At 40.0% G+C, this 25,600-nt stretch overlaps 1 protein-coding gene, 1 long non-coding RNA gene and 1 pseudogene across 2 annotated transcripts in view; 1 reads left to right on the forward strand and 2 right to left on the reverse strand.

Moving 5' to 3' along the window:
• cadm1a (cell adhesion molecule 1a) overlaps positions 1 to 25,600 on the reverse strand; it is a 727,233-nt gene that overhangs the window by 152,744 nt on the left and 548,889 nt on the right. The gene's annotated exons all lie outside the window — the stretch shown is intronic.
• Positions 8,775 to 11,883, forward strand: LOC117813266. Its single transcript, XR_004631380.1, has 3 exons — positions 8,775 to 8,850; positions 9,278 to 9,712; positions 11,871 to 11,883. It is a non-coding gene; the product is annotated as an uncharacterized LOC117813266 (long non-coding RNA).
• LOC117813439 lies at positions 23,026 to 23,147 on the reverse strand (annotated as a pseudogene).

Below are 25,600 nucleotides of genomic sequence, written 5' to 3' on the forward strand. Positions count from 1 at the left end.
TTCACTGACTGTCAACACTGTAGGAGTTAAGAACATCTACACTGAACACGTTTAACAAACAGTAGAGCTGTTACAGTATTATATATGTGTTATAACTTTTCTCCTGATATCGTGTCACCGTTACAACTGGATAATGCTAGCATGACAGTTGTGAGTACTAACAGCAGCCATGTTTGTTTGTGTTTTTAACTTTCACTATGATAATGTTTTGGTGAGGACCGGTTTTGAATCAGTCACCATCATATGGTCGAGAATCAGCGGCGCTCGTGCATGTGAGCGGGGGGGGGGGGGGGGGGGGGGGGGGGGCGTTGTTTTGGGGGAGCTCCGAGGGGAGGAGGGGAGGGGTTAGACGGAGTCATGAGGAAATGCTACATTCAAATTCATGCTAGTTTTCCGAGACTGCCCACCCCAGCTTTAAACAGACCCCGTAAACAGACGGTGTCTTGTATACCAGCACAACTTGTATTCTTTATTTCACAGTAAATCATATCCAGAAAAAAACATGAAACGTGCAGATCCATGTTTTAAAAAGGTCATAATTCAGCAGTTGTATTTATTTTAAAAATCTGTTTGAGCTAATCAAGTGTCTTCACATCATATATTTCAAACCCAAGCACAGATGGGAATTGTCATGCTGTTGGTCAGTTTCACGGATTCCTTAACCTCCAAAATGGTTTGAAATCCTCACAGTGACACATCCAAAGTTCTCTCCTCTTTAGTTATTGATTTCTCTGAGGTCACTTTAGGATGTCCACCATGGTTAAAACAAGTTCACAACAAATATTAACTCCAACTGACATTAACAGAGCATCTTTTAACAACTCCAGTCCACAACTCACAGACCGTAGCTCCTGTGGATCTGAACCCGTGAACCTGATATTTGTGAAAAGCTGTGATTTCCCCCAGGCTTAGATGTTCAAAGCCAAAACAGTACTTCAAAGAAAAAGTAAAAGCAACGGCTTCCAAAAAATGTGCAATGCCGGTGCTGTAGTGAAGCTTGCAAACTCACAACTTTACAAGTGCAATAGAAGTATTTCAGCAATGTTATTGACGACTCAAGTCAAGATTTTGATGTTTGTGGAGTTAGTTACAGGCTTCTACACATGAAAGAAGTATGTTGAACATGAGTGTGTATCCATCAGAAAGGTGAGGTGCTTTCACCTACACAGATAATAATATTACACAAAATATTCTGCAACCAAGAGAGAAGGAATCAACTTCAATGACGTATTGTTGCAATAAATATCCTATCTATAAGTCAGAATATGTGATACACTTCTCAGTTGTTTACTGATGTCGCTTAATTTGGAAAATAACAACTGAAATCTCTCAAAGCAAGGTCTCTTCGCTCAGACAAATTCATGATATCTATGTACGCCCAGATCTTTGTTTGCTTGGAAAGTTTCACCAACAGAATGAAATATTCCTTCAACTTGTAAACTTCCAGACCACAAAGAAAAATCCTGCTGTATACACTGTTATGCTACCCAAGACAGAATTCCTGTAATGAATTTTATATAGTGAAACTTCAGAGAGCTGTTGTTTCAACTCAACACTGCTGAGGTAGGAGTAGAGGCTGTAGGTCAAGGTGGCGTAGCATTGGGCTGCATTTTCACTTCCTTGATGTATAACGTAGTGGCAAAGAGAAAAAGATAAAGTGGCGTAAAATGATTCATGATCCTGTGTTTGCAAATAGATTTGTTTATGTTTCCAAAACAGCCTCAAAGCAGAGGGCTGGATGGTGTCAAGGTGAGGAAAGTAAATCATAGAGCGCACTCTTCGATTAAAATAGATTTTTTTTTTTTTATTCAATGGAATTATAAAGTGGCTGAAGTATGTTTTTCTTCTTACCCCGTCTTCAGTGGTTCTTAGCTCATCCTTTGTGCAGGTTCTCAAAACAGAGACCGGGCTGACCGTAGTGTATTATTGAAAGGTACCTCATATCACTCACAATCCCTTTAAAATGATAGGTTTGTAACTATCGGCTATGATTGTGCAGCAATATACTACTGTTTGCTTTATGAATAGACGGTAAACAACACGGATGCATCGTGTAAGGGGAGGGGTTTCGAAGCCAATTGATTACAGCGGCCAAATTGGAAATGCTGTCTCTGATTAACTTGCAGTCAACACAGAAACATAAAACATCGCGCCTGCAAGTCAACTCGCAGCACTTCCAATCATGCAAGTGTATGCATAACCCTTGGAACTATGTCTTCAAAATAGATGAGTTATAAAACCAAAAAGCTACTCAACCCATAACCCATTCTTCAAGTGGACATTCGTGGAACGGCAGTTTTGTTTCGGATTTTGCACTTCTGCATTGTCGTCATATTCTAACATTAGCTGGCGCTTGGTTTTATGTTACCTCCAAAGGGACTATTCATATTAAAGGACAAGTTCGCTTTGTATCAGCCCTGCAGGTCCCCGTTATTGCCATTGAGGCTAAGGTTTTTTTTTTAATCTTGCTTTTAACTGAGTTTTATTCTTATAACAGTTTTATTTCACATTACTTTATTTATCTATGTATTTATTTATTTATTAACTTATTTATTATCTGGTTCAAATTTTAGTCACTTTTTATTTATTTATTTATATATTTATTTTAAGTATAGCATCTTATTTTCTTTTACTGGTCTAATATTGTAGTGTTTTATTATCTTAGAAATGTATTTTATTTTGGTGAGTTTAATTTCCTGTGTTGCATCCAGTGTTTCCTCATTAAGATATCATGAGAGTGTTTCCTCAGTTTGTTCAGCAACTTCTTTTTATTTATTTATATTTATTAATTCATTTATTTTCATTTTTATTATTATTATTATTATTGTTGCAATATCTCTCTTTTTTTTAAATGTATTCTATTTTAAGTTGTTTTTATGTACAACACTTTGTGTTACAATGTCATTGTATGAAAAGCACTTTATAAATAAAATCTGATTGATTGATTGATTGATTGATTGATTGATTGATTGATTGATTGATTGATTGATTGATTGATTGATTGATTGATTGATTGATTGATTGATAAGGACTGGGCTAACTTTTCCCTGAATGGGAAACATAACATGTGAAAAGTAGTGTCTTTAACTAATGTCAAAACAAATTATTTAATTATTTAGTATCTTGGCTTGCCTGAAATATAACAGAGAAAGTAGTCGCCTGAAATGGGAATTATGGCTCGGTTCATACAGACTAGCATCCTGGTAGGTTTGCGTGCCCCTATGTTTTGATGTGTGATTTTTTTTGGACTGCTGCCAGTTTAGTGCATGTTTGAGCTACAGATTGAATGTGTCTTGAAGTTTATAAAAATGAAAATCTGAAAGGAGTTCCCACCATAAAGAAACAAATCAGTTTTTATTTCTTGTGGGTCCAATAAATATCTAATATCCATTTGAACAATTTCCAACCTCAGTTTCAAGTTACATCAGTTTTTAATCAACACTGAAAAAACTCTAGGCTATTCACATCTTACTAATCTATATGAAGTTAAGAGTGGGGGAAAAGTGCTTAAAATGTGCCACAGGAATATTAAATGCCTCCAACGGACATGGGAGTAATAAAGAGAGGCAGTTGAAATTGCCCAAGAAGGCCACTAATGTAGAAAGTGATTGGAATGGAGTTAGGATGTTTTAGTCAGTCAGTGAATGCACAGCTCTTATTACCAGGCTTCATTTATTCCAAAGGCACCAGACCTTTCTAGTGAATCAAGACTGATGGAAGGTAGGCATCATCGGGATTAGAGCTCTGAAAGCACAAAGAGAAAGAATATCTGAGTATGACTAAAGACCACACTGAGGTCTACTGGGAGGAACAGCCACGGGTTCAGAAACAGGAAAGCTTCTCTTCAGCTATCCCATATGTATTTAGGTTTCCTCAAAGAAAGGTATGGTGTGATGCCTAAAGCGAAGTTAAGTCATCATGACTCCTGGGATGTTTTGTTTTCCTTTTCTTCTTAGAGTCTCATGCTTACCCAAGGAACCAATGGAAATCAGAGATGGATTTCTGAATGGATAAACTTCCTTACAGAACTGCTTCAGCCTTTTAAATGAAAAGGTTATATTGACAATGTTCAGAGTGTTGCTAGGATGACTAAACTCTACCGAGATCTACACTTCAGGGAGCATTAAATAAAGAGGGATATTTTAGACGCAGCTAATTTCCTAATTATTAGAAACCATGATTAAAATCTACTAACCGGCTCGTCTTAAGTTCAGAAAACAGGCAAAACTGAACTTAAGGATTGATGCAACTGCAGGGAAACCATGTCTAACTGGTTTGCTGAGTGTGGCTACCACTACCAGAACTAGCACCACCAGCCTTTGGTCCTCCTTGTAGGTTAACCTCCACATGCCTGTGCTGGTCACACACTGCTTTGGCTGTGTGGTTACAACTTACATGCCAGTTTAACCAGACACAGCAATCATACAATGTTATCTCCATTTTCAACATTAAAAGACCGCCAAACCATGCCACACTATGTCTGCCATCTGTTAGCACCCTGTGCTTGTTTACACCCAGGAAGTAGAGGATTATTGCAGAAGCTATCAAGTGAAGCTACAGTCCCGGCTAGTCCCGGTGGCACTACAGCTTGGAGACAACATGTGACCGGCATCTCAGGCCCAATATGACTCATAACTCATTGAGCCGACTCGTAATTCTGGTGCCGTCTAGTGAGGGTGATTGTCGACTAAACACGTACATCCCTAAAACAAACCAGCAGTCAAAACTTCAAGATATCAAGGTAGGTTTAAAATAAATATATAGAAGTACCAGGACACACAATAGAAAATACAGCTACACAAGATGATTAAGTTTGGAGAGGTCTGTTCCCCTTTTTACCCACAGTGCCCTTTTCTGCCAAGTTTGAATTGCCGCTTCCTATGGGACTGAGCTGTTTTATACAGGCTTAGCTTTTAGTGAATTACGGTAACAAGTAGTCAAACTCACCGGTTATTGACATGACAGATTTCCGTGGGATTAATAATGCAGACTCCCCTGCAATGTTATCAAATCACAGGTGGAACCAAGGCAATACTTGCCCTATGCAAATCAGGCTTTAGGGAGAACTCTGACTGATATTGCCTTCAGGGGAAAAATGAACATGTCAGGTTGAATGCTTGTCTTTCAGGCAACAATCTCAGAAGGATTTGGATGACAGAACACCAGTCCTGATTAGACCTGACGGGAAGCTAGCCAATTAAAGATCACTTCCATCTGCCCTGTTCACTGCCCACGCCTTATAGTCTGCTCTCTTAAAGTGGGAGCGCTTCAGTCGCAAATGATTTGCAAGAGAGGAAACGTGTTAAGAAAAATGACTGGGAAATGTATTTCTGAACTGTAAGCAAGCCATTAAATAAGGCCGGAATCCCTCCTAAAGCCAGCAAATTGCTGTCCAAATGTTAATTTGCTGAACAGCCTGCAGATGATGCAGAACATGGCTTTCACCTTCTCCTGCCATACATAATTCATGCTATTGACTGGTGAGGCAATGCCACTTTCATGCACCGAGCTCACAAAGTGGTGCCACTTTCACACACCGACGCAAGCCAGTGAATCCACACCAACTGTGCAGTAACGCTTAGCACACAATTGAGGTTGGCGTGAAATGTCCAGACAAGATACAGAACCACACACATATCTGATACTGGCACAGATGCAATCATACTGGGTTACAGAGACAAGTGCACACATGCTGACACAACAGAACCCAAACCAAGAGGAGGACTTCACAATATGGATGCATAGAACAACAAATTGGGAAAAGGAATCACTTGCAATCTAAATTCCTGAATATGCAATGCCAAGCATGACAGACCACACAGTGCAGAACAGTATGTATAGAGCAGCATATAACTGAAGACTGCCGTTGCCTATGAGGAATTATTCATGGTCTAAAGCATCAGTCCCACAGGGAACATTAAATATAAATTTATGTGTGCAGCTCAGTCTGACCCACTTTGCAGGATCCAACAACTGCTGCCATAGAAGCAGCTTTTGGCTCCTCCTCAGCACCAAAAGGACTGCAGCCACTACAAAGCCCGCCTTTGAATAACCCAACTGCCAAAAGGCGACCACCATATGAGTCATGCATTTTGCTGGTAGGATTGGGGCTAACAGAAACAGTGGGGGAAAAAAGCTGCTAGCATAATGTACAAAATTGAGAACAACAGTGCATGTAAAAGTCTACGATTGCATTTCGATAGAGTTTTGGTGGGTTGAACCCGTTCCCGAGGTTCGACTCTGACCAGATGGCCGTCATCACAGGAGTGAATAGCTCTGGATTGTGAGGAGGAGTGATAGGTCTTGGAAAGGATGCCTATTGTAAACATTCACAATCTTGTCTTCAGGAGCCAAGACACAAATGAATATTCAACCTAGTGGCATGAGAATGTGACACATTTGAGATACGTTGGAGAGCAGAGCGCTCTGTGAATGCATGACTAACTGTCTTCTATATTCATGCTGAAGCCTTGGTGAAAGAAAATAGCTTGAAAATAGAGCCAATAAAAGAAAATGACAGAACATGATAGAAGAGTTGGATGAGAAAAACTGTTGTTTTTCTGTCACATTCTAATTTTAGCTCACTCTGTTGTGCGACCTCCATAGGAAGCATGAGAGGACTAACATACTCTCCTCTGTATGCATAGAGACTGCCAATGTTCTCTGAGATTCACCGATGGGATCATCTGAAATACATTTTTTTTTACTATATTCTTAATTTCCAGCTGGTGTTTTTACAGGAAACATACAAACAAGTGCCACTGGATAGATCAACCAATCAGACCAACAGAACCTGTGACTTACAGGTTAGGCTGCTTGATTGCGTTACTGGTTCTAACATTGAGCACGCATGACTGATACCTTAACCATTAACTCACAGCACAGGGACAGGTGGGCAGGACTACCTGTAGTAAGGAGCTTTCTGATTGGCCCAAAACACTATAGAGAAATAATACGAAATAGAAAATAGGCGATAAAATAAATAATTAACATTTTACCGTAGTTAGAATTACTATGCATAACTATCTATACTTTAACCTTCGGCATTGTTTTTTTTTTCAATAACTAATAATAACTGATGTGGGTTACAAATGCAACAATAAATCATGACATTCATGACATGAAATGTGGAATGATTTGATCACTAACACTTACCATCTACAGTTTTCTTCATCTGAACTTCAGCCCAGTTTGTTGAACCCAAACAAAGAAGCAGGTTCAGAACGGTCTAAATCAGCAGCAGCCATATTGGTTTTGGGAAAAATACTTCAACAGCACTCCTCTGTGCAGTGATTATATCAAACCTATTTTCCCCACTAACATTGGGTACCAATATCAGGACTGTGACACAACCCAATGTTAACTAGCTTGAGCAGGGCGGTTTCAATGGTAGAAGGACGATTCACTTCTGCCCAAACAAATAAAATATGAGCGCATAGATTTCCCTGCTTCCAAAGCTAGTCATTCCCCATAATGTTTAATGATTCATTCATCATTCAGGGACAAGTTTAATCATGTCCTGCCTCTCTTTGTTAGACAAGCCTTACACAAGATAATAGCAAAGGGGCAACTGCTCTAAGGGCATGGCCAGGTGATAAAACCCCAAGCTACAGTCCTGAAAGACAACTTGTTAATTGAAGGAAGTATCATTTCAATTATTAATTTAACATGTCAGAAATGTCCTCTCCAAGTCAAACTTCATTTCTTTTCAAAGCTGCCATGACACTTTTGGATTGTCCTTATCAGCGCCCGCAGCGCAGCCCCTCAGGAGAACTTTAAAATCACTCACCTGACACCTTGCCTGGTGCTCTTCATTTCTGTATCTCTCTCTCTTTCTCTCCTTTTCCCTTCACTCTGTGCTCCTCACTTCTCACTCTGAGAGCGAATCTTAAGACAAGCGGTTTGATGTTCAAAGCTAAAGGGCTTGAAAGCTTTCCACCAACCACCCAGACTCAAGACTTCCCCCATCAAAGGAAGAAACATAAATTGGCTGAAGAAATATTATTCACACTGGACACAAACATGGGCAGACTGTTCCCTAAGGATGCAGCAAACACACTGCCAAAAATACAGTATGTCTGGAACTGTAAAGCCTTCACTGTGGAGATGTAGACAACTTTACCAAGGAGGAAAGATTAATCATCACAGAGCCTTGTTTTTACCCCGTGTGCCCTCCAGAGCTTTGTTCTCATTTTTACTTAGTCCCTGACTCACTGAACACTGAATCAGAAATATGCACTACAAATGGATTTAACTAGTGCTCTTTATATTTCCCCCAAACCTCATTCTAATGCTTAACTTAAGTTTGAATAAAACCGAGCTGAGGTATAAGCTTCATTGACAACAAACCATGTAACAATCAGCTTCACGATGGTTACAATCAACTCCACATTTTTCATCTGAATCAAATACACCTCATATTTAAAACTTTGAGGCAAGGAATATTTGAGGATTTAGATAGCGTTAGGGCAAAGGGGTACCTTAAGCATCCTCTTCTTTTCCTTTCTTTATTGTGCTTTGACAGGTTCTCATGTGGGAAATTGGGATTGGGTTTAGTTGTCACTGGTTTGTCCGACACTCTTAAACGCACCCTGTTCCTGAGGTGCCTCCTATGAAAGGTTCTTGGTCCTGTTTGTATGACGTCACCTGATTGAGGTGGTGAGCTGCAGTTGGGGTGCGAAAAGGACGCCGACAGATAACCCCAGAGACATCCACGAATCCTTGGAGAACCAACAGTGCTTTTAAACTGATCCCAACCAAACAGAAATAACTACTGAACTCATAAAAGAAGCTTGGGCTTGCCCCTCACCACCCACGCTGTCTTGTATATTCTGGCAGACCGACGCGCAGGTAAGCTGACCCATTCAGTTTCCAATACTGAGAACCAGTCCTTTCCTTCATTCTTGTTTGGTATCACTGTTCATGTTAGGGCTGTATTAGTTTCACTCATACCTCTACTCTAGGAAGTCTGTAACAATAGTAAAAGCTAAATATTGTGCAATGCTATGATTAATTATTACCCAGCTACCTTACTCTTTACCCTGCTATGTTAAATACTTGATTCTGATTGGTCAAAACCCCATAACAGTGGTAAATAGTCTGAATGGCAAGAGAACGGCCATGGACAACAACGTCACACTTGCCATAGCAAATCAATCTGCAGAAAGGAGTTTCCATTTTATCCCATTTAATTTTTCCTGTTGACGCTGTGGCAAAAATGTTGGTTTCCTCTAGCAAGTTAATGATTTGTATTTTCATTATCATTTTAAATTGGTAGGCTAAACTGCATGGATGATATCTTTAATTTGGGGAGCACAGAACTTTAGCTTTGTGGTCAATGGATTGACCAGTCGACACCAAACAGAAGAAGAGAGGACAGGAACAGTGCAGGAGCTGGCTGAGGGATGTTAAACACACAAGGAGCTGAGTGAAGGAGACATCGGCCAAATTGAAGAAAACCAACACTCGGCAACCCGTGACTCTGTGTGTGCTTCAGCATCAGTACAGGAATGGTGGGGTGAAAAAGAAAGCGCCAATGGTCTATAGAAGTTACAGGGAAGGAGGCCTTATACAAGTGCTGCTGTATAAGCTCTACACCTGTTAAGAGTGCCCACACAAAGATGTTGTTTTGACTTTACCTTGAAAAATTATGTTCAGTTTAATGTTAATGTGACCTGAAAAGAACACCACTGCCAGAGAAGCGCGACCAACCGTACCCGCTCCCTTCCTTGATCAAGTGAAATGGGCTTCATGTAAGCACCTTCAAACTACAACAACACTCCTTTTTCTGAATGCACTGTTGGCTTTCCATGGATGTTGTTTAATTTTTGCTGCTGGGTTCACAGTTATTTAATGTTTAAAGGAAGCTAAAACACAACAGAACTTATCACGTCAAAGTGAAGTAATGCTTTGTTGCAAACATGACAGAATGAGTAAGTGGATACAGCTGGTGAATGCAATACTGGGAATATGAAACTAAAGCAAAAGCTAGGTGTGAATTCCACATCAGCCGCCAACTGTGAATGTCACTGTCAGAACATGTCACACGGATCACATCAGCAAATAAAAATAAAAAGATGGTTGTGTGGTGAAGTTCAAAGCATCCTCTGCTGTCTGTGATTCAAGCTCTCTCTTCTCCATTTGTATATATGTGTCTCCAGGGAGTGATGGTTTGCAGTATGAGGATATCACTCCAGCCACTGTCAACCTGAAGCGGTTAGCAAAGACTCATAGACAGGGCATAAATAAAAAGAAACCAACAATTCCTGCTCAGACTCAACAAACGGAGTTGTGCAATTCAAGGTGAATGCTAAAGCATCATAAAAACGAGTGTTAAAGTCAACTAAAACAAAACTTACATACAATACATCAAACTTGTAGTTCCACACCACCCATAAAGTCCCTGTGCACATGATCCTGAGGTGCCTCCCTGCTGGATTAATTTGTGGATTATGTCACATGTAATCTGGTAAATCACACAAACTGCTCAGTTGGAATTAAACATCCTGACCTCCCTCAGATATTGCATGTTTTCGTGCTGATTCCTCTTCTTTTAAACACACACACTAAAGTTTTAAGAGGAGAATGCTACCGTTAGTGACTCTGCTCTAAGCGTGGATCATTCATGTCAACATTTAGAGGGCTTCTAACCTAACAAACACACTTCTTCTTCTTCTTCTTCTTCTTCTTCTTCTTCTTCTTCTTCTTCTTCTTCTTCTTCTTCTTCTTCTTCTTCTTCTTCTTCTTCTTCTTCTTCTTCTTCTTCTTCTTCTTCTTCTTCTTCTTCTTCTTCTTCTTCTTCTTCTTCTTCTTCTTCTTCTTCTTCTCACTTTCTTCTGTCCTGATAAAACTTTTGGTGTTACTTTAGTAACTGCAGATACTTTAAGTGTCCAAAGCCAGCTGACCAGCAGCGTTAAAGTGCGTCCGCCATGGTGGAAGCCAAATAATCCCTTTCACATTTTGATATTAAGAAGTGCTGACAATGGTGAAGCACTGAGGCAGCATGGGTCTGCAGGTTGTCAAAGCCTTTGGTAAATAACATCAGAAATCAGCCTGGAGTCTGGCACTTGTCCAGCCGACTGACATTTACATTGGGATAAACACGACAGCCGTCAGAAGGACGGTCCTTTTCGCACTTCATCCCCCAGAAAGTTCAGCTTTTGTATTAAGGCTTGGCAATATTGTAAAAATAAGCAGCCCATTTTTATTTCTTCTACACTTACTGATGTGAAAATGTATTATTACCTTTCTTACTTATTACCAGGCTGTGTTAAATACCTGATTCTGTGGTCAAAACCCAAATAATGGTGATTAATCCTCAACAGCAAAAGTAAGTTCCTGTTAGCACTCTAAATCAGAAAACGTTGAGGCAAAAACATCAGTCAGGCTTGGTTTTAAAAGTCAGGAAATAATGACAGCAGCACAGATATGAGAGAAGCCTGAGGAGCTGCTGAGCTCCAACCATCTCTGATACGGCAAAGTGGAGCTACATCCTGTCCTGCAATGTTAATTTGTCTTACAAGTAGACGGATAAACCCTCATAACCTTCCATGGAAGAGTTTCTGACTATCAGAGTGACTTTTTTTTGTATCTCTATAAATAAATCATTTTAAAATCAATACATTTAATCTTTGATTTCATGTTTCATATCAACTTATTTATGTGTTTAGTTAGGAGTCAGGCATTAAGTGGAATAATGGTAAACAGGCGAGTGAACATCCCTTCTGCTTGGCATCAGGGGTCCTTCTCACCCTGTTGGGATTGTAATTTGCATAACCACCTGTTCACCATGCATTCACCCTATCTCATTGAAAATAGTCTTTTCATTTTCAAACATTTAAGAGGACTCAACAAACCAGACATTTTAAGAGGTAGAATTTAAGGATATAGTTATAACATGTACCTACGTTTGGATGTCTGGATTACCTTTTTTGTTTTTATAGGGTTTATATATTTTTTAGTGTTTCATAATTGAATAACTTTAATGTTTAATAATTGTTTTATAATTTTATTTAGGTTGAACTATTTGTTTTTATTATTTGTCTTCTCAGTTTTATTACATTTTTAGTGCCTTTTATTCTTATCCTTTTTGACATATTTATTTGAACTCTTTATATTCTTATTGTTATTTTGATGCTTTAACATATTTTTTTAATTACATATATTTTATTGTTATTGGTTTGTATTAGTCTCTACTTCCAAATAGGTTTGGGTTATTTAATATTTGCCACTATCTTTTCTCTACTTTTTTATTTCAATCGATGTAAAGCACTTTGCATTGCATTCGATTTGTATTAATGGTGCTGTATAAATAAAGATTGATTGATTGATTGATTGATTGATTGATTGATTGATTGATTGATTGATTGCCATGCTTTTTATAAAACTGTATTTTATTATATTTTATTGTATTTTATATTGAAATTTTAGATATTTAAAAGCTGGAAGAGAGAAACAGCATCTCGTTTTTCCTGTATGTCTCGTATATACAGTGAAAATTGACATTAAAAACCTTTGAATCTCTTGAATCTAGATGTAGGAGTAAATCAACACACCAATGTCTCTTCTGCTTTAGAAACTGGACTCAAATTTAAAACCTATAAAAACACTAGATAAATGATTGCTTCTCAAGAAAACTCCAGCACCAGCTCCAGGAAGTCCAGTGAATGGTGTCCGTGAAACTGATGTAATGTTACCACATCTTGGTTGCATCATTTTTGGAGGATAATGGGAGTACACTTTCACTGTCACTTTTGTGCCCCTCAGTTCAAACCTTTTTTTTTCTCTCTCTCTCTCATGATGCTTTGCAGTGAGAAGGTGTGTTTACACTCGCCATGCAAAGAAAGAACTGCTGACTAAATGGCTGCTGTGCTACTTATAGTGTGATACACTTTTTGTATCCAAATAAAGTAAACATTTTCAGAAATATTATGGATGTAAAATGTATTGCAGTCCCTTTGCAAGTCCTATTTACTGTCTGAATTATGATTATCTAAATTATTTGTCCATTATTCTGTACCTGAGGCCTCACAGTTTTGTGTGAATATGCTTTGGGGAAAACAAATCCTCTGCTAGCCAAATCGAATCCAGCTGAAATTTGTATCTATTGAGCAGCAGTAATTGTTGAGCTTGATTTTCAACAGCTGCATAGAGACCTCCTCTTGTCTCGAGACAACACAGACACATTCATCCAGGCGCCGTGAAGGCGTGAGTGCATGTGGGCAGGATGCCATTAGCCATATCAAAAACTCCTGCCATTTCGCTCCCTGCTCAAATCGTTTTTCATCAAACCTTATTGATCGCTGGCTTGCTTCCTGTCACCGCAGCCTCGCCGTATACAGTTTCTACCCCTTCAGCTCCACAGAACGCAGTGAATCCTCAGCACCACAGGGGGTTTGCCTTTGGCCTGTTCTGTCTCTCCCTTTCCTCTCAATCTTGGCATGTCCTCTGCCTGTTCCGTGCTCTAACTCGCAAGGCAGCCGTGGTGGCCGAGGTCAAGAGAGACAGGAAGTGTGGGTGTGCTAATCTCCCCTCGGTCAGCGCTGGAACTGGACCTCCATCAGCTCACCGTGGTATTTGACATAATAGATGGCCGAGGTGATAATGGAAGGCGAAGCCTCCCCTGACAAATGGTAGAATTTCCTCGAGTGCAGCACTATACTTGATTGTAATGGTTTAGGGATGAAGGATGGGGGGGAGTTGGAAACCCGTGGAGAAAAATGGTTATTGCATCTAATCCTGATGACAGCAATGACCCCATTGTCGCGTTGGGGAATTGTCTGCCTCACTTTGATTTTGCTCAGTGTGACACTTGAGAAAGTTATGAAACAATTCGAGGCTGGAATGCTTCTCTTTAATTCACCTTTGGGCTCTTCATACTGAGAGGAGGTCAGGAAGCATAAAGCGTGGTGCATGGTGGGATAATCTGGGTTTTACTGCCGGGAATCTCTGTGCTGGCTGTGGCTTTGACACTCCCTTCTAGATCTTCCTCAAGGGCATAATTTCCACTTCAAAATCCAGTTTTTGGCCCCTCACAAAACTAGCACTGTCCATCACAACCCAGAGGAGAGAATACACCAAAATAATAATAAAAGAAGGTGAAGTTCACCCAGTTGGACTGTTAACATACAATCGCAGAAAACGCTTTGAGCAGGAAGGTCTCACAGGCTGTGCTTCCCCTCAGGCTACACACTCCTTTGCTGGGATTGACACACGCTGGCTGCTAACTACGGGGTTAAATTTCCTTTCCTCTTATCAACTCCCTACGCAGGCCTTGTCACCGGAAAGCTACTCAGAATACTCACACACATACACACTCAGGTATGCACACACTCATACAAATACACATGTGCACACTAACATCACAAAAACAGAAGACTTACCCTTTAACTCTGATTTGTTTTAAAAACCATTGTTAGCTGGCCTGCAGTCTCTGTAATTTCGTCCCTGTAATATTTTATTAAAATGTGTGTTATTGAGTAAGTGTATTGATTTAGATTAAAAATTATTATTCAATTCAAAATGTAAGAAAACAACAAATATGGGGTTAATTAAATTTTTGATGGAGCCAAATAATTTAGAAAAACAACCCTTTGTTCAAAATGATACCAAAGACTTCAAGGTCAAATTAATGAATTATGCAAAAAAACAAACAAAAAAATTAAAAACCCCTGAAAGGCCAATGTGAAGTGAACTCTAATTCACTCTCCATGGTGTTAGCAAGCCAACTAGCCATGCTGCATCATTAAAAGAAACCTTTTCATTTCATTATGCACACCTGTTCCCCAGTTGACAGAGCTTCAATCTTGCTCTTACTTTTTTAAGACCCCAGAGGAAGACTTTGCTTAAGTTTAAAACAAAAAAAACTGGTTCACATTTAGTCTTGGGGTTTTAATGTAGTGTATACATAGTGTACAAATAACTGAGACCTTGAAAACAGCAATGTAGTTCATCAGACTTGTTGCAGTATTTTGATCTCAAAACATGAGATAAGATTATATGTTGACTGTTTCTGGTTCAACTGGCATACAGAGTAAACACCTGACCGAGGTAATGTGTGACCAGCACAGATACACTACCAGTCAAAAGTTTGGACACACCTTCTCATTAAAGGGTTTGTATTTATTGTAATGATTGTAAACACTGTAGATTAATACTGAAGACATCAAAACTATGAAAGAACATATATGGAATTATTGAATGAACAAAAAAGTGTTAAACAAAGCAGAATCTGTTTTATATTTTAGATTCTGTAAAGTAGTCCCCTTTTTCCTTCATGACAGCTTTGCACACTCTTGGTATTCTCTCAGTCTGCTTCATGAAGTGGTCTCCTGGAATGGTTTCTAATGAACATGAGCCTTGTCAAGAGTTCATTTGTAGAATGACTTGCCTTCTTAATGTGTTTGAGACCATCAGTTGTGTTGTTCAGAGGTAGGGTTAGTACACAATGGATAGCCCTGTTTGACTACTGTTGTAATCCAGATTATGGCAAAACCAGATTATTTCATAGTTTTGATGTCTTCAGTATTAATCTACAATGTTGAAAATAATTACAATAAATAAAAACATTGAATAAGAAGGTGTGTCCAAATTTTTGACTGGGAGTGTATGTGGACATTAACATGCAAGGTGGGCCAAAGGCTGGTGGTGCTAGCTCTGCTTACCTTAGTCTCATTCGGCAAACCAACCTAACATTGTTTCCTCGCAGACTGAGACACCATGTTTTGCTGTTTTGACTAAAATGTGCTTAATTTTGCTTCCTGAGTGTTTTCTTACATTTCGATCAGTCAGTTGGTCAGAATTTAAATTTCCGTTTCATGGCCTTCCTGATGTCTCTGCTCTTAAAGGTGACATATCATGCAAAATGGACTTTTTAATGGTTCTCTACCTGAAATATGTTTCCCTGGCATGTCTACAAACCCCTCGAGAATTAAAAAAATCCATTCTGCCCCTGTTCTGATTTCTACACCTTTCTGTAAATGTGTGTGAAACGAGCCGTTTCAGACTTCCGTGTTTTTGTTACGTAACAACAATATCCGGTCTGTCACGGAGTCAGAGCTCGGAGCTTGTTCAGCCCATAGACTGTATAAAATAATACTGAATCCCCCCTCCGTTTTTCATTACCTGTACACGTATGCTAACAAGGAGCTTAGGAGGGAGGCATGCTAGTTGTAGGCTGTCTTAATAAACACAAAGGTCGGTTTTACTCCACACGTCTGCAGATTTGAAGATCTAGTGGATGATTTTTATTTATCATGGATAAGTGCTAGCGCTAATTAGCATAGCCACATAGCTACATGTTCATAGCTGTAGCTGTAGTGTACCAAGACACACTGACAAATAAAACAACAAGAGACACAGAATCTGTGACCAATCCTTCAGAAAGGTCCTGCTGCCTTTCTGGCAGAGGTCGGTTTTACTCCCCACGTCTGCAGATTTGAAGATCTAGTGGATGATTTTTATTTATCATGGATAAGTGCTAGCGCTAGTTAGCATAGCCACATAGCTACATGTTCGTAGCTGTGTATCATGACACAAGTCTACATACTGATAAATAAAACAACAAGAAACACAGAATCTGTGACCAATCGTTCAGAAAGGTCCTGCTACAGGCGCCTCTCCGTCAGGATCAGATTCTGGATCAGATTCAGAGGGTTGAAGTAACGTGATCTCTGAGCAGCCGTGTATATTCAGCCAACATGTAAACATTAGATCAACGTGCTGGACAGCCGAGGCACATCCACTTCCTGAGGGGGCGTGGTCAGAGAGAAAACAGAGTGTTCTGAGGAGGACTGAAGAAGAGGGCTTTTCAGGCATGCCAAAATCTGATTTCAAAGTGTTTTTTGGAGCATAAACTTTAAAGACATGTTTTGGGGACCTCTAATTGGCAAAATATATGTCTATGATTTGTCACAACTGCATCTGAACCCCACTTTCTTTTGGGTGACGGGGGATACACTTTTTGATTGCAGCAAACGGACAACTAATTAAAGGTGACCATGCTAGTAGCTATGGTTGTGATCTGAAATAGTTCTAATAGAGCTGTTATCTGAAGCTAACCTGAGTCTGCCTTTAAATTCTGGAAACTGTTAAAGAAATAAACGGTCCTTATTTCTGAGCATATTCATATTCAGGGTAATGTTCCCACAGCCATTGTAAGATAACACACCATAAATCCCCTTGTTAACTGTTGGCAGCCTCTCCTAGTCACCTCCAATGGAAACACACACCTCGCCCCAACCACTAGATTTCACGTCCACTCACTTGAGTCTGGGCTCTCCTTCTTGTTAAATATCTTGCCATGCTCTGTTCCTTTCCGTGCCCTGCAAACTGCACTGAAGAAAATCAAAGGCAGGATGATAAAAAAAAATGTTGTTTTCATTTGTCTGTTCATCGACATCTGGTCAGGTGCTGGATCACTGAAACATCACTGGAGGACAATTTGAATGAGATTTCATCATAGCAGTGATGAAATCCAATTGCAATAAAAATGAAACACGAAATCCAGCTTTGAAAGACTCCCATCTCATCAGTGCATTCACTTTTTATCTCAGCTTCTCAGGTGATTCTCTTTCCTCTGTCCCTTAATGGCTGAAATTACCTCATTATTTTTAATTCCAGTTCACAGTCAGTGGAAAGAGACGAGTGAGGTTTTGAGCAGCACAAAGCCAAAGAGTTTATCATGTGATGGAAACTGCTGTGTGTGGAGTTGCAGGGACTCTGCTGGCTACTAATTGAGCAGAATAGAGAGTGAGGGAGCCATCACTCGGAACTGCACGCTCCCTGTGGAGATGCTGCTTTTGACCCGTCACTTGGAAACAATGACGTCTAGTAGGTAAACCTATTCCCTGAAGAAGCAACATGACAACGGCAGAAAACAAACACCTTCAGACTTTACAGTCCAACACTGAACAGTATGAAATCTCCATAATTGCGGCAATTAAACGGCCCAAAATATCTTTCATTTAGGTGCTTTTATGAGGCCGACACACACACTGCAAACAAAGATCAGTTAAGAAGGAGAAAGTGGGCAAAGGCAGACACTCAAGGGACACAAAGGCAAGATAAGATTGGAGCACAGCGAGTGTTTGAGATAGAAAAAAAGAGGATCAACAGATCAACAGATAAAGGGGAGACAGCTGTGTTGTTGACACTTAAAAGAGAATGATAGAAGTAGAGATGCAGGGTGGAGTTGGTAAACTGACAGCTGACAGCATGTGCGTGGGCTAAATGTATCACTGGTGGAGTTATACAACTATCACTGATGTATTCTTATAGAGAAATAACACAGTACAGTTTGGTTTTATGTATTCTGGTATGCTGACCTCAGACAGGAGGATGGTCAGTGTCAGCACCAGAGCTAGGTGAGTCTTTGTCGAGTGTAAACCAAGCGGCAACCTCTGGCCGCGAGAATTGAAGCCAATGCTAAAAACTGCAGTTCATCGAATGTCCACTTGAGGCTCACTCTGGAAATACCAGAAACCACATACACACCAATTCAAAGAAGACGATCTTTACAGCAGAAATAAACATGTTTACAGCCTGGTTCAAAAAATGGCTTGGGTCTACTTAGCTAATTTCTCTATCGGCACACACTGAACAGTAGGGCTGAACGATTTGGGCAAATAATATAATTGCGATTATTTTCTTCAATATTGCGATTTAATATGCGATTATTTTTTCAAGGTCCTCTCCTCATGTAAATTTCAACAAATACAAGAAATAAATCAATCTGTATTATAACAAACAATATCAGATTGAATTTTTCTTTTTTTATAGGCTAGGCTTATGTTAAAGGGGACATATCACGCTTTTTTCATCAATATATATTGGTCTAAGAGGTCCCCAAAACATGTCTTTAAAGTTTATGCTCAAAAAAACACTTTGAAATCAGATTTTGGTCATGCCTGAAGATCCCTCTTCTTCAGTCCTCCTCAGAACACTCTGTTTTCTCTCTGACCACGCCCCCTCCGGAAGTGGATGTGCCTCGGCTCTCCAGCATGTTGATCTAATGTTTACATGTTGGCTGAATATACACGGCTGCTCAGAGATCACGTTACTTCAACCCTCTGAATCTGATCCAGAATCTGATCCTGACGGAGAGGCGCCTGTAGCAGGACCTTTCTGAAGGATTGATCACAGATTTAGTGTTTTTTGTTGTTTTATTTATCAGTATGTAGACGTGTGTCTTGGTACACAGCTACGAACATGTAGCTATGTGGCTATGCTAACTAGCGCTAGCACTTATCCATGACAAATAAAAATCATCCACTAGATCTTCAAATCTGCAGAAGTGGGGAGTAAAACCGACCTCTGTCAGAAAGGCAGCAGGACCTTTTCTGAAGGATTGGTCACAGATTCTGTGTTTCTTGTTGTTTTATTTGTCAGTATGTAGACGTGTGTCTTGCTACACAGCTACAGCTACGACATGTAGCTATGTAGCTATGCTAACTAGCGCTAGCACTTATCCATGATAAATAAAAATCATCCACTAGATCTTCAAATCTGCAGACGTGGGGAGTAAAACCGACCTTTGTGTTTATTAAGACAGCCTACAACTAGCATGCCTCCATCCTAAGCTCCTTGTTAGCACACATTTGTGCAGGTAATGAAAAACGGAGGGGGGATTCAGTATCATTTTATACAGTCTATGGGCTGAACAAGCTCCGAGCTCTGACTCCGTGACAGACCGGATATTGTTGTTACGTAACAAAAACACAGGAAGTCTGAAACGGCTCGGTTTCACACACATTTACAGTAAGGTGTAGAAATCAGAACAGGGGCAGAATGGATTTTTTTCATTCTCAGGGGGGTTTGTAGACATGCCAGGGACACATATTTCAGGTAAAGAACCATTAAAAAGTCAATTTTGCATGATATGTCACCTTTAAGATAAAGGCAAATGAAGCATGAATTAATATGAAAGAACAGTTTATTCATCTACTTCAATTACAGTTGTAAACTTACTAAATACTTTGGCCTTTAGTCTTATAAGCGCTCACAACTACTTAACAAAATTCTGCCAAACAAGTGTTGTGTAAACAAAAGTATATAAGTCAGTAATAAATCATACAAACTAAAGTGCAGATTACTGCCTTCTGCTAGCAGTTTTTGAATTATGTTTATGAGGAGTAATACTTTCAAACAATTACATTCAGTTATCAGGGAGGTGTTTGAAGTTTAAAGCATGTTTTAATGTGAATCAGCTGACTGAAGGTGTTGCTCACAGTAGAGACGCTCAGCTGGGGGCTGCAGCTGAGTGACAGGTCTCTGTCTGTCTGAGTGCTTTTTTTCTCCACCACCAGACTGATAATGACCCGGTTGCGCTCCCGGCTGACACCTTATCGCTTTTATATGCTTATTTTTCTCAATAAGAACGAGCAGGAAGAAAAGTGGACACTGTGAGTCTGAACTATGTTTCTGTTCAGTTGTCCTGTTGCAGTAAATCCACATGTTGTAGTCTGAGTCTTCCTTCTATGACTCCGCGTCTGAGAGATTATTTATAAGCCTACTCCTCACGTTGAGATTCAGCGTGTTTGGTACACCTCAATATGATCGGTAGCTATTTAACACTGTCAGTTATATACACTGTCAGGGTTCCCACTCTTTTCCAGAGATCATTTTCCAGGACATTTCAAGTGATGATCAAGCTGGTTTGACAGTCTAGATTTAGTTCCTAATTTAGTTCCTAAATATTCTAATATGTTCCTCTCAGTGGAAGTCTACATTGAAGACATGCAGTCTATGGCTATCAATGAAATCATCTCTTACATGCTTAACAATTATGGCAAATTGATGCAACCGCAGATGTACAGCACTTCACTTTATTAGTGCAACCAAGCAACAATGATGGGCAACTCTCATCTCAGCTTTCTCTTTTCTCAAAAAATATATAATTAGCTAAGTAAAAAACAAAAGAGCCAGCAAAGGACTCTGGAAGCTGCTTTAGTGAAATAAATAAATAATAATAATAATCAGAGGATCAGTGCATAAATTGACCTAAATAGATCTGAATGACAAAAATGGCCACAAATGTTGAATGGGGATGTGTTTTTTTAACCTTGTTAGATCGTACACAGTCATATTGGAATAATTTTCCAGGACAATCCATGATTTTCCAGGACATTTGACTTTTTCTCCCATTTTCCAAGTGTTTTCCAGTACTGGAAAACTGGTCAACTGTTTTCCAGGTTTTCCAGTTTTTCCAGTTTTTCCAGGACGCGTGGGAACCCGGCACTGTGTTGTGAAGGACATTTTGATTTAGGGAAGGTAGAAACAGTAGCAAGGCAGGTTCTGCACAATACCTGTCGTTGCGCTGCATCTTCTTTTTTTTTATAGCCAAAGTAAATCCTCACAACTGACGGGCTGCCCCTCGTTGGTACTAACTTTCTGCAGAGCCTGGGGCCATTGTGAGACAGGTTAAAGTGCAACGTTGACTTCTCTCCCTGCCTGCTCTGCTTGCAAGTCATGTTGACCAGATCACGTGACCAGTCAAATCGCAGCCTTTGAGGTTAGAAGATCTTGTTTTATCACATCACGATTTTATCCCAAATTCAATTATTCATTCAGCCCTACTGAACAGGGAGGTGGATTTTTTCATAAGGCTGCATTTTTGAAGATATTAAGATCCCAAGTTTGACAGCTGACTTGACCGACAGGCGGGAACACTGTAGCTGTTGGCTAGGAGGCTTGAAGTCGGCTTCTTTACGTCACACCAGCTTGACAGAAGTTGAGTTCAACATTTCAGAAACAGATGGGTGAGGTCACGGATGCTACGTCAATTATTCATACAGTCTATGATGTGGATGCAAACTGGAGCAAAAACCTTGAAGGACCATCGAAACCAAGCCGGGACTGTAAGTTAATGTTGTTGCAGCTTTAGTCTCAATCATGTCTCATACAGAGATGAAGGCTGATTTGTATTCAAGATTTCCTTTCCCCCACAGGATATATTCATTAATATATCATTGAGTCACAGGTTTTATGGTTTTACTCCAACAACATCAGGACATATTTGTTATAAAGAGAAATCAAAACTACACTGATCGTGTCTGTCTAAACTTTGTGAAACCTGTCACAAATCCCACACACTATTAATTAAATCGGTTTGAGTCCCTCTGTGAAAAAGACAGGTAGAAAGAATACTCATAAAGTGACACAGAGCCCCGTGACTCAATTTACAAGCTACATGGGTGAACATGGAAACAGACGGCTGACGTGAAGATGACTGACACAAATCACAGATGAAGCTGTCACATCTGAATTAGCTGGCGTCTGTGCAGGTCTCACAAACACAGTGAAAAGGATCCCTGAGCACGGAGTGACTGTTTTCACACAGACCTGTTTCTATCAGGGATTTTAGAGCACAGATAATATTGAGAGTAGCTTTTAAGAAATTGTACCCATAGTCTGTTATTAGAAATAAGAGAGACTGCACTCAGTCATATCCTAATGTTGTCTTCACTGAAACATGATGCACATTTAAGATTTTCAAGATGAAGTACTTCAATAAAAGGGGAAGAAGACACAAGAGAACAGGGATGGAAGTTAGGAACAGTCACTCCTTTAGCTCCTCAAGTGTTATGTGCAGGGACAGTCTTTGAGCAACGCTTCAGAATAAACAAGATACTTCATAATCCAGCTACAATATAAAAATGAAAACTTAAAATTGTTGGCCTGAGATTGATTTTTTTGGTTCAGTAAACAAAACATATTCCATTTTTTTTTCAAACTACATCAAAGTAGTTATCTCAACTTCCTGTATGAAGTTTGTTGTGAAGTTGGTCTCATTTCATAAGTTAGGTTGGCAAAACTGGAAATTATGGGTTTGAGGCTCGGCTGAATTATTTGAGCATGCTTCAGGCAAAAAAAAAAGGGGTCTCCAACTCAAATCTACAGAGGTCATCCACAGTTTCAGTTCCCCACATGTGGCGCCATCTCTCCTGTCCTGTGTGGATTTGATCGCCCTAAAGGTGAGTATTTTGTTTGGGAGGCAGGGTACACCCTGGACAGGTCACCAAAACACAGGGCCTATAACCTTGCCTGGTATTCCCAGGCGGTCTCCCATCCAAGTACTAACCAGGCTCGACCCTGCTTAGCTTCCGAGATTGGACGAGATCGGGTGCACTCAGGGTGGTATGGCCGTAAGCCAGAAACTAATCAGTTGGCTCAAATGTAAGATTTCTAGTTAGCCTCAAAACTCAAAAATCTAGTGCAGACAGTTGCCTTTAAATTTTGAGTTTCCACAGTGTATGACCTTCAGAATAGAATAGGATAGAATAGAATGCCTTTATTGTCATTGCATGACTTGCATACAATGCAACTGCGGCACCTGAACTCTGGACCGGAGTCTGTCTTTCTTCCTAAAGTTGGAATACTAACCAAAACAACCAGGGTCACTCCCATTGCTTACAGCTGTGACAAACATTAAACATATAACACCTATTGTCTCCGAACACAGAATATGCATCAAAATAGATCATCACAGTCAGAATCAGGAAAGGTCTGATGGAATAATAAAAGGCTTGAGCCATAACTGAGGAGACACACAGTCCTTACAGATGAGAATAATGGAATAAATTGAATTGAATCCGGCGTTTCTTCTGATCCCCTCGTATATTCAGCCAGAAGCACGAGGGCTGACATCATATCAAGATTGCCGGTTGAGTTGAGACAGCAGAGCCTCATCGCAGAATAATATGCAGGGCCATCTAAAGCAAGAAGTTTTGATCCGAGAATCAGAGGGCTGGTAGCTACATCTGCTGTGACAGCTGACATTTTGTGTCAGTGTCCACGGGGGAAACTATTCCCAGATAAAGAACGTTTTTATTTTCCTCCACAGCAGGAAAAACTAACAACTAAAGGTGCAGTGTGTAGTATTTAGATGCATTTAGCAGAACAGACTTTATAGAAAAATAATATAATATTCAAAAGTATGTTAATATGAGTGTAGAATCACTTGAATATGAAAATAATGTTGTTTTTGGTGACTTAGAATGAGCATTGTATATCTACAAAGGAGAATGCCCTCTTCCATGGAGACCACTGCTATGTTTTCTACAATAGCACAGACTAGACAAACTAGTAAGGGCAATACGCAAAGAGTGGTGATGCACCATTAGGAAGAAGAAGAAGAGGAGATTCAACATTATATAAAAACAAACACCCTTACTGCTTTCATCCTAGACTTGACAGAATACAGTTCTGCTGCTTCCCCTGGTTAACTATAAAATCTGCATGAAGAGTTTAAAGTGTTTATGAAACAGACTGGCATTAATAACGATGCTTTTATTTGAACTTCACATGCAAACAAGACCATCAGGGACTCATTCTGATGCCTGGGTCGCTGCCACTGGTCCCCAGAGAAGGTCATTAACAGCCAAAGCAGCCTTAGTTCACGTTTTCAACAAAGTTGCCATTAAATAATCCAACTTAAACATATGTAGGATAACATAAGCAATGAGGTGGAAGGTTCCAAAACATGAAGCCAGTGCAGGAGTGGAGACAGCTGCAGTTATTTGAGTTATCCACTTGGGGCAGCCAAGGGATCCCCATTAAGCTCCATGTTAAAATCGCCAACTGTACAGCAGCATGAAACACTCTGCATACAGCCTGGTACAAAGAACAATTGTAATCTGGATAGCGCATGTTTTCATCCATACACACTGTACAGGGGTTCAATTGTTTTCATAAGTCATCTGTTTCCATTATATTAAGGCTAAGAGGTACATATATTTGCATAAATGGGGTTGTGGTTTGTAGTTGACTGACAGGTGGGTGCATTGTAGCCGTAAGCCAGCCTCAGCTCCTGTTCTCTGTCTGTGGCTAGGTTGATAGCAAGTTAGGTCGAGTCAGCATTTTCAATATGGTGACCGCCATCATTTGGCTTCACAATGCCTCTAAGGAAACCAATGGTACCAACGATCCCTGACACTTAAGTTTTAGACCAGGGGTTCCCAAAGTGTGGGTCAGGACTCCCTGGGGGGTCGCAAGACACAAATGAGGTGTCGTGAGATGTCTTCCAGAATGTTTTTTTTTTTTTTAAGTTACCAAAAAATAGTACATATTACCCATTGTAGTAAAGAATATCAACAGAAATAAAACCTTGAAAATAGAAAATGTAATGATTTTTCTGCCTTTCTTTGTTGCCAGATGACTCCTAAGTTTAGGGTTCGTGAACAGTTCATTATCAAAAGCATCAGTAGCAGCAGGTTAATTCATAACAGCACAGGAAACACAGACACATGCTCATATAGGTAGGGTCATTTTCTGCAGACCAGCTAAATGAAGACACATTAAATCACCTTGAGGGACAGTGGGGGCTGCGAGTCTTTGGCACCTATATTTTGGTGGTCGCGGGCTGAAAAGTTTGAGTACCACTGTTTTAGACATACCAAGACTGACACAACATTATAGTTCACTAACTTACTACTTTTCAACAATTGAAGAAGTTAAAACTTCATTTAATAGTTAAAAAGAACATTTCTGGGGCACCGTTGGCCTAGCGGTCTAGGCGCACCCCATGTGCAGAGGCTGTGGCCCTCGTCACAGAGGTCGCAGGTTCGCTTCCAGCCTTGACCATTTGCTGCATGTCCTCCCCCGC

The sequence above is a fragment of the Notolabrus celidotus genome, chromosome 5 (genome assembly GCF_009762535.1).
Source record: "Notolabrus celidotus isolate fNotCel1 chromosome 5, fNotCel1.pri, whole genome shotgun sequence".
In the NCBI taxonomy this organism is placed as follows: Eukaryota; Metazoa; Chordata; class Actinopteri; order Labriformes; family Labridae; genus Notolabrus; species Notolabrus celidotus.